The following is a 9,743-nucleotide window of genomic DNA, read 5'->3' as shown; positions in this document are numbered from 1 at the left end:
GGCTTGTCTACAAGATCCCATACATGTAAATCTCTAAACTGGGCCAATTCCTCTTGCATTGCCTCTACCCAACTATTGTCTTTTAAAGCTTGAGAAATATTCTTTGGTTCTAATTGGGATAGAAAGCAAGAGTACAGACAGATGTTAGCTATCTTAGAATGACTCCTTGTTACTCTTTCATACAGGTCACCAATGATATTTTCAGCAGGATGATTCTTTTCAATAGTAGGAGTTTGTATTATCATATTAGTAGACAAATTTGTGTCAAGATTTGTTTCATTGATTTCAGGTTCTTCAATGATCAAATCAGCTTCTGCATCATGAAACTCTGGTGCTTCATCATTGGTTTGTCTTGAAGTGGATGCACCATTGTTTCCCAGATTCAAACTTTGAAACAAGTCTTGAAATCTTGCAGTTGTTGCAGCTTCATCTTCATTTGATTTGTTGCCTGTGTCACTCCCATTATGAACATGATCATTTTGTACATCAGTACTATTTTGACTTGTCATTTCCTGATCTTGTTCAATGTCATTCTTTGAGGAGCTATTCACAAAAGTGTATTCCTTTTCTTTCCTGGCAACCTTTTTCCACAATTCTTCTAAGTTCAGTTCTTTCTTCTTATTTTCTTCAAGTACACTGGTCTTGTAGAATGTATCATCAAAGTCTTCAGAATAAATCTTGAATGACTTTATCAATTTTTCATGATCAAATAGCCATGTTGCACCACTGACTGTGTTGAATTGATTCTCATTAAAAATAATGTCAGATGACTCTATCACACTCATGTGATCTTTCACATAAACTCTGTAAGCCTTTGAGTGAGTAGAATATCCAACAAAGAAACAGTCTAGTGACTTAGTTTGAAACTTGTTCAAATAGTCTCTAGTGTTCAATAAGAAACATTTGCATCCAAAGGGCTTGAAGAATTTGATGTAAGGCTTTCTATTGTTGAAAATCTCATATGGAGTTTTATCATGCCTTTTGTTCACAAGCACTCTGTTCTGAACATAACAAGCAGTGTTGATTGCTTCAGCCCAGAATGTGACAGGTAAGTTAGCATCAGCCAGCATGGTTCTTGCAGCTTCTATTAATGTCCTGTTTCTCCTTTCTGCAACACCATTTTGTTCAGGAGTTCTTGGAGCTGAAAATTGTTGCAGTATTCCTTTCATAGCACAAAATTCTTCCATAACACCATTCTTGAACTCAGTACCATTGTCACTTCTCAGCATCTTCACTTTCTTATTCAGCTTGTTTTCAATCATTGTGACACAACCCTTAATCAACTCAGCAGTCTCATCTTTGGTACTTAGGAAATAAACCCAAGTATATCTTGAATAGTCATCAATGATCACCAAACAGTATCTTTTCTTTCCAATACTTGGTACACTCACAGGACCAAAAAGATCCATGTGAAGTAACTCAAGTGGTTGATCAATTGAGTTGATGAGCTTTGTCTTATGAGTAGACTTGTGTTGTTTTCCCTTCTGACATGAGTCACAATGATCATCTGACTTAAATTCTCTTGTAGGTAAACCGATCACATATTCACCCTTGACCAGTCTATTCATATTCTTTAAGTTCACATGACACAACTTCCTATGCCACAATTTAGATTCATTTTCAGTGGCTTTGGAAACAAAACATGCACCACCTCTTGAAATAGCATCTTTCATATTCAACTCATACAAGTTGCCATTTCTTGGTGCCATCATCATAATCATTTCAGGTGGGATCACAAACTTAGGTTTTAAGATGAAACAATGAGAATCATCAAAACTGACTTTGTAACCCTTATCACACATTTGAGATATACTCAACAAATTGTATTGTAGTCCCTCAACATGAAAGACATTGTCAAAAGACACCTTCCCATTTGTCAATATCCCTTTACCCACAATATTTCCTCCATTTTCATCACTCCCAAAGGCAACTGGACCCTCATACTTCTCTACATAATTCACAAGTGACCTCTTGTCACAAGTCATGTGCCTAGAACAACCACTATCCATATACCATATATCATTCAATGGAGAGGCCTGTTCCTGCACAAAGAGAAATTTGATTAGTTCAGTGATGAGATGCAAGCTTCTTCAACTTGCAACTTATCAGTGTCAATTTTAGTGGCAGCTTGGGAAGTGAGTGTAGTAGGTTCAGGATCTTCATGAGTGATCTCCAAGTTGTCTGAATGGTCAGTTTCATAACCACACGCTCTTGGTGTCTTGACAAGTGAAGCTGAATTGTCAAGCTCAACTGAGGCAGTTCTCTTTTCTTGTAAGACATAGTCCTTAGATTCTGAGAAGTCTCTTACATCAGTCACAGCTTCAATTTTAGCTTCAGTTCTAGGTTTCCATGTGAAACCTTGTGGTTCATATCCATGTTTTAACAAGAACTTTTCATCACCAGTGAGTACAGCTTGTTTCTTTCTTTGATATACAGTTTTTATTTTTGATTTCTCACTGCCTGATGATTCTTGTGACTCATCAGACTTGACTGAATGAGTATTTTTGGTAAATTTCAATGACTGGTTCCTCATTATCACCTGCTTTTGCTTCTGAGGTGATTTACTTCTTTTCACATTCTCAGTCATTTGCTTCTTCTTCTTGGTCTCAGCCTTCACTTCAACTCTTGTCTCTATGCTATTCACATTTCCCTTTCCCAAATACATGGCATACTTCTCTTTGTACAGAACAAAGTCTTGACCAAACTTTGTTCCATTTGGGACATGAAATGGCTGAAACTTGAGTCTCTCATTACATGAATCAGTATGGTGTCCATATTCATCACACTTTCTACACCACACCTTTCTTTTGAACATTTCATGTTATTTTGGTCTCCTGAATCTTTCACTTGGTTTGGGCTCTCTTACACCAATTGTCTTTTTGTTTTTCAGATTGTCAAAATCAATTGAGAATGGTACAAACTCAGCCATTCTAATGTCACTTCTTTCCACATTTCCTTTAACAAAGACAACCTTTTTCAAGTTCAGTGGTTGATCATCTTCATTCTCTCTATATCTTGACTTCCTTCTTTCATATTCCTCAACAGTTTCTACCTCTCCCATATCAAAGTCTTCAACACTTGAAAAGATAGGATAAATAGGAGTAATATATTCTATATCAATTTCTTCCTTATTTACCTTCCTTTTCTTGTTCTTTTCTAATTTTTTCAAAAACTTTTTGCTTGGAGGTCTGACAGCATTGTAACACACATTCTTCTTTTCACCAATGTCAAAAGAAACATGTTCTCTTTTCATTTGCTTATTCATTCTTTTCATTTTATGTGTAACTGGAGGATACTTTGGAAGTTGATCAACAGATTCAGGCTTTCTATATTTTCTTCCTTTTTCAGCAGCTTGAAGAAAACATACTACATCATCCAATTTCAATTCATTGAAATTTTGCTTTTGAAGGATGAATTTGCAAGCAGTATACCATTCTTTTGGCATTGAGTTGAGCAACTTTGTATTTAAATCAAAGTCAGTCATTACATAGTCAGTTGTTCTCAACTCATTCACAATACTCAGAAAACGATCTAGTATTGACTTCAACCTTTCACCATCTCTATACTTGAATCTTTCTAACTGTTGCTTTAGTCTTTGCTTCTTAATGTTCTTCAATTCAGTGTTCCCTTCATACATCTCAAGGATTGCATCATACATTGCCTTAGCACTTTGATGATGTGCAACCTTTGTGAGGATTTCCCAAGACAGACCAAGTTTGAGCATAGCCAATGCCCTATCATCAACCTTTCTCATTCTCTCTCTAATGGCAGCAATAGCATTTGCATTAGCACCTTCTTCAACAGCAGCTTGTGGTCCATTCTTGATAGAATTCCACATATCCACATCATTATAACAAACAGCATCCTCAAAAAGCACTTTCCACTTGGTAAAGTTCTCCTGACCATACAATCTAGGTATCTTATTAGTAGACACCTCTTGTTCCTCATATCCAGACATTTTCTTAAAACAAAAGTTAAGATCTTATCAAAAGTAGATTAAAACAATCAGATCTGAGAATAAATTCTTAGATCTGAGGTGTCTGATATGAATAGAACAAGATTCAACAATAAAAATCAAAGCTTTAAGTGAAATAAGGAAAAGAAAACACCTAAAACTTGTAGATCTGGAAGAAAAATGAAGAACAGAGCTTCTGACGTCACAAATCAATCGAACAGTGCTCTGCTTACGTCATTCTTCTTCAAAACTTAATCAGCAACAATCTTTTCAAAAATAGCAGCAATAGGCTCTGATACCACTTGTCAGGATCGGATCTTAATCAATCATGTCATAACTCACACAAAAATAATCGTGTTGACAAGCGAGTTAATGACGGGTTACTATGTTTAGAAAGATGACCGTTTGTTAAAGGCGGAATCAATAACAAACATACGGTTGCAATGAATATTAAAAATACGAAGACACACGAAGGATTCACTCAAAATATTTCCATTTATATAACGTTAATCATACAAAAGGATAATCGATTAGGGTTTAGGAGGAATCCTAGGACATCCGTCACACACAAAATATTCTCTTAATCATTGTGTCGGTCTTATCCTCTCTGTCTCTCATATTGCCTTCTTCTGGCGGCGTGCCCTAATTATTCTATTTATAGGCCTGCCAACCTAGGACAGCTGTCATTCCTTCTAGAAACCCTATCCGATAGTACATATTCAATTTACATATTCAAAAATTATACAATGTGTAAAACAGGTCTTCCGGGTAGGCTTTTCATTAAACTTCAGTCTCCGAGTACGCAGTGTACTCGGCCTTCCTTCAGACTTGGTAAACATAGAGGTGTACTCGGAATCAGTTTCCGGGTAGACTTTACTTAACAAATATTTTACCAAGTAAAATATTCACCGAGTAGACTTCAATCTTCTTGGACTTATCAAACTTTGCTCGACAAATCCTTACGAGCAACCTTGTTCTTCTATGATCCTGTTCGGCTCATTGTCAGTTGAATAACTTATTGATAAGGCATACTCGGGAGTACATACCTTGCTTGAGCAGAACCTTACTCGATATAACTTAGAGATATTCCATCAACTCATCAAGTGTACTCGGACCATAATTATTAAAGAATACCTTGCCCGGTCTTCCAATTACTTGGCTTCTTGGACTTGGTTTGACCAAACCTTACTCGGAAGAGTAAAATACTTGGTCTTGAAGAACAACCCTGCTTGACAAAGTGAACCTTACTCGGATATGCCAAATTAATGAACCTTACTCGGAAATCACTAAAAAGCATACCTTGCTCGGATATCCACTTAAGAAGATTATTTGAAGTAAACCGTGCCCGGAAGGAAAAATCTCGTACTCGGCTAAGTAAAAGCTTACTCGAAGGTCCAAGGTGTACTCGGGTTCAATACTTAGCAGTTTCTGAGGAGGTTGAGAAGATTCCAATCTTCCATATTCTTCATTTTGGTCAAATCTCCTCATTTGGGTCAAACTCTTGACCCAACATGAGAGAACGAGTAATTTGAAATCTAAATTTGTTCCTATGGAACAAATTTGTAAGAATGTGAACACAAATGTAGTTCAAGCTGCATATTTGAGACGAAAGTCAAAAAGACCTGTGACTTATTCACAAGCAGCTAAACCACATTTTGATTCTGTCAAAATTAACATTTCAAGTGAAACTAAAGAGGTGCCCAATACTGAGGCATGGGCTGCCTTTTTGAACTAATCATCTAACCTATATGTGCAGAGTTTATCCAAGACTATATCTGGTGAAAACTGGATTATGGATAGTGTATGCTCTCGTCATATTACCAGCAACATCAACCTCTTAAAAATGTCAAAAATACCCAAGGAGGGTATGTACCTTTTGCGGGTAATTCGGGAGGAATGATTACAAAAGAAGGAGAAGTCTCAAATGGTAGTATTACATTTGAAAATTTTAATTATTGTGATAAAGTGGATCACAGTCTGTTGAGTGTTTCTCAGATTTGTGATAAAAAGTATACCATGTTATTTAATCACAAGGAGTGCATCATACTCAAACCGGGTTTTGTTGTTCCCGATGATATGGTGGTGATGAGATCACCTCGATCTAATGATATATATGTCTTAAACATGACTTCTAAGGTAACTACTACTGTTGTCTCAAAAGCAACTGAGAAAGACTCGATTTTGTGGCATAGGCGTATGGGTCATGTTCATGTTAGAAAGATGAATTATCTTATGGCAAATGATTTGGTTGATGGGGTTTCTCTGAAACACTTCAAGTTGACCGATCACTGTGCTGCATGCAAAAAAGGGTAAACAGAAAAATAAGTCACACCCATCTAAGTTAATTAATTCCGTTGATACTCCTTTGGAACGACTTCATATGGATTTTTTGGTCCTGTGAATCGTGAAAGTATTGTTGGAGATTGGTACTGTCTAGTTGTCACTAATGACTATTCAAGATATTCGTGGGTATTATTTATGAGTCCTAAAGATCAGACGTCGGTTCTTGAAGAAAATTTAATCACAAAGATCGAATCACTATACAAACTAAAAGTGAGACGTATTCGAAGTGATAATGGTACGGAGTTCAAAAACAATGTTTTGGATTTGTTTTGGATTTATTTTGTATTCAGAAAGGAATTCATCGAGATAGTGCTCCTTATGTACCTCAACAGAACGATGTTGCTGAAAGGAAAGATCGAACGTTGATTGAAGCTGCAAGAACAATGCTAGAAGATTCAAAGCTTCCTGTCCAATTTTGGAATGAGACGATGAATACTGCTTGCTATACGCTCAATCGGGTTTTGACTATGAAGAAGCTGCAAAAGACAAGTTATGAGCTTCTGATCAATCATAAACCAAATTGAAAGTTTCTAGAACCATTCAGGTGTCATTGTAATATGTTAAAGAAATATGCAGGAAAGTTCGAAGAAAAGACAATAGAAGGTTATTTCGTGGATTATGCATCACCTAACGGGTGTTCAATTTTACTTCGGGTTGTGTTGAAGAGTGTTACCATGTTAATTGTCAACAATACACCACACCTCCTAGTGGCAAGGGTCCTGATTGGATGTTTGATTATGAGATTTAATTTAATTCCTTTGCTCCCATAGTTAATCAACCTGATGAAAACTTGGTGCGTGCTTACTTAAAAGATCAGTTGTTTTCCACACCAAGATCTTCAATTTCTACTCAAGTTGATGTTACACAAGATGATCTTCCTGATACAGCTGATGTTATTTTTATCTCGTCAGATGATGGTCATTTTGTTGATTCGTCTTCAGTTCCATTTCCTGAATCTCATGAAATTGGTGAATCGTCTCATACTGTTGAAGAAAATATGACTAATTTGATTGATAATGTTGTTATGCCTGAGAATCCAACACTTCAGATTCATACGTATCATCCTTAAGAAAATATCATTGGTGATCTTGATGTTGGTGTGCAAACACGTCATCAGATTGCTAATTCAAGTGATGTTAATGTATTGTGTGCATATGCTGATATGCATTCATCGGGAATCATGAATCTCGCAAAATAAACTTGCTTTCTGTCTTAAATGGAACCAACAAGTGTTCGTATGGTGCTTGAAGATTCTTCGTGGGTTGAGGCAATGCAAGAAGAACTGCAACAGTTTAGTCGACTGGGTGTCTGGGATCTCATTGACAAGCCTGCTAGAGTTAAGAAGCCTATTCCAACAAAGTGGGTATTTAAATGCAAGAAGGATGATCGTGGGGTTATCGTCAAAAATAAAGCATGTTTGGTTGTACAAGGGTTTAATCAGCAAGAAGGCATACATTACACTGAAGTATATGCTCCCGTTGCAAGATTGGAGGCTATACGAATATTTTTGGCCTATGTAGCTTTCAAGAATATTAAGGTTTATCAAATGGACGTCAAGAATGAGTTTCTCGGTGGGGAACTTCATGAAGAGGTGTTTGTGTTGCAGTCTTCTGGTTTTGAAGATCCAGATTATCTAGATCGTGTTCACCGATTGAAAAAGGCTCTTTATGGTCTACACCAAGCCCCGAGAGCTCGGTACGGCAAACTTAGTGACCATCTAAGATAACGGCTTCAAACGAGGAACTGTGGACTGTACTCTTATTTATAGGAATGTTGCTGATGATTTGCTCCTCATCTAGATATATGTCGATGGCATCATATTTGGTTCTACAAACGACAAGCTTTATAAGAAGTTTGAGAAGTCGATGCAGACAAAATTTTAAATGAGCTCGATGGGGGAGATAAATTTCTTCTTAGGGTTGCAGGTTCATCATTCTAACACTGGAATTTTTATTCATCAGACAAAATATGTGAACGACGTCATGAGTCGATTCAAGATAACTGGCGGAAAAATCTCTTCGAAGCCTCTTCCTGTGGGTCACAATTTGTCACTAGATGAACTGGAGGATACCGTTGATCCAACCCTTTACCGGGCTATGATTTGTTCTTTAATGTATTTAACTGCTTCTCGTCCTGATAACATGTTTGTTGTTTGTTTATATTCTAGGTACCAATCGAGTCCCCGAGTGACTCATCCGGCAGCAGCTAAATGTATACTTCACTATCTGAGGGGTAATCCTTACACTGGGTTATGGTATCCCAAGGATGATAGCTTCGACCTCACTGTGATTTCCGATTCTGATTTTGGAGGATGCAGGATCAATTTCAAATCTACTACAGCGGGTTGTCCATTTCTAGGAAGCTGGCTTATTTCCGGGCAGTGTAAGAAGCAGACAACGGTCTCCACTTCAATCGCAGAAGCAGAGTATGTAGCAGCCTCGAGTTGCTATTCACAGGTTCTTTGGATCCGGCAACACTTGCAGGATTACGGTTTAAATTTTCTTACTACTCCCATCTTTATTGATAACTCCGCAGCTATTAGTATCACCAAGAACCCCATGCACCACTCTAATACAAAGCATATCGAAATTATCCGTGACTGTTTTGAAAAGAAATTAATTGATCTTGAGAAGGTGCACACGGATTTTCAGAAAGCTGATCTGTTTACCAAAGCATTTGACAAAACACGCTTTAACTTTTTGCTTTGTTTAAATAGATTGAAAACTCTTGCTGATATCCTTAAGCTCGGATAATCATCTTTATTTTTGTTCAGTTTATCTTGGTTTCATTATTTTATGGTTTTGGGTTTGGGGGAGAAAATGGAAAAACACAAAAATATTGTGATTTTAAGTATGTATAGAGAAAATCCTAAAACAGTAAAAAATTTGAAAAATACAAAAATATTGTGATTTCAGTATGTATATAGAAAAATGAAAAAATATTTGCACTCTTTCGCTTAAGTATGCCAGTTACTCAAATTTAAAGGGCATATACTTGTATATGTTTGGTCTTGATATTTACTTGTAGATATTCGGGATAGCCATTTACATGAAAATGGAAAGTAGCTGGGGCGATTGTTGTGTGTTTTTATTTAATTCTTTCGCTAAAAAATATGTCGGTTATTTAAGTTTGTGGAACATGTTTGCATGTGTGGTCATGTTATCTACTTGTAGATTTATAGAATAGCCATTTATCTATAAACTGAAAGTGACTGGGGCGACTGAATTTAAATGCTCCTGAAAAATGAGTTTTGAAGCAAAGAGAGAAAATGATAGTACATTGATCATCTAGTCCCATATCTATAAAGAAATAAGCTTAAAAGAATGTGTGCTTAATTGCTTGGTGCATTGATAGGTCTTAAACAAACTATTAAGTTAAAGTATGTGATATAAACATAAAGAACTGCCAAATTGAAAGAGGTGTTAGTCTCTTCCAAAAAGTTTCG

The sequence above is a fragment of the Bidens hawaiensis genome, unplaced genomic scaffold (assembly GCF_021521415.1).
Source record: "Bidens hawaiensis isolate Kalapana, Puna unplaced genomic scaffold, B.hawaiensis_p1.1 tig00000142_1, whole genome shotgun sequence".
NCBI classification, from domain to species: Eukaryota; Viridiplantae; Streptophyta; class Magnoliopsida; order Asterales; family Asteraceae; genus Bidens; species Bidens hawaiensis.
The sequence above is the reverse complement of the archived record's forward strand: the minus strand, read 5'-3'. Positions refer to the sequence as shown.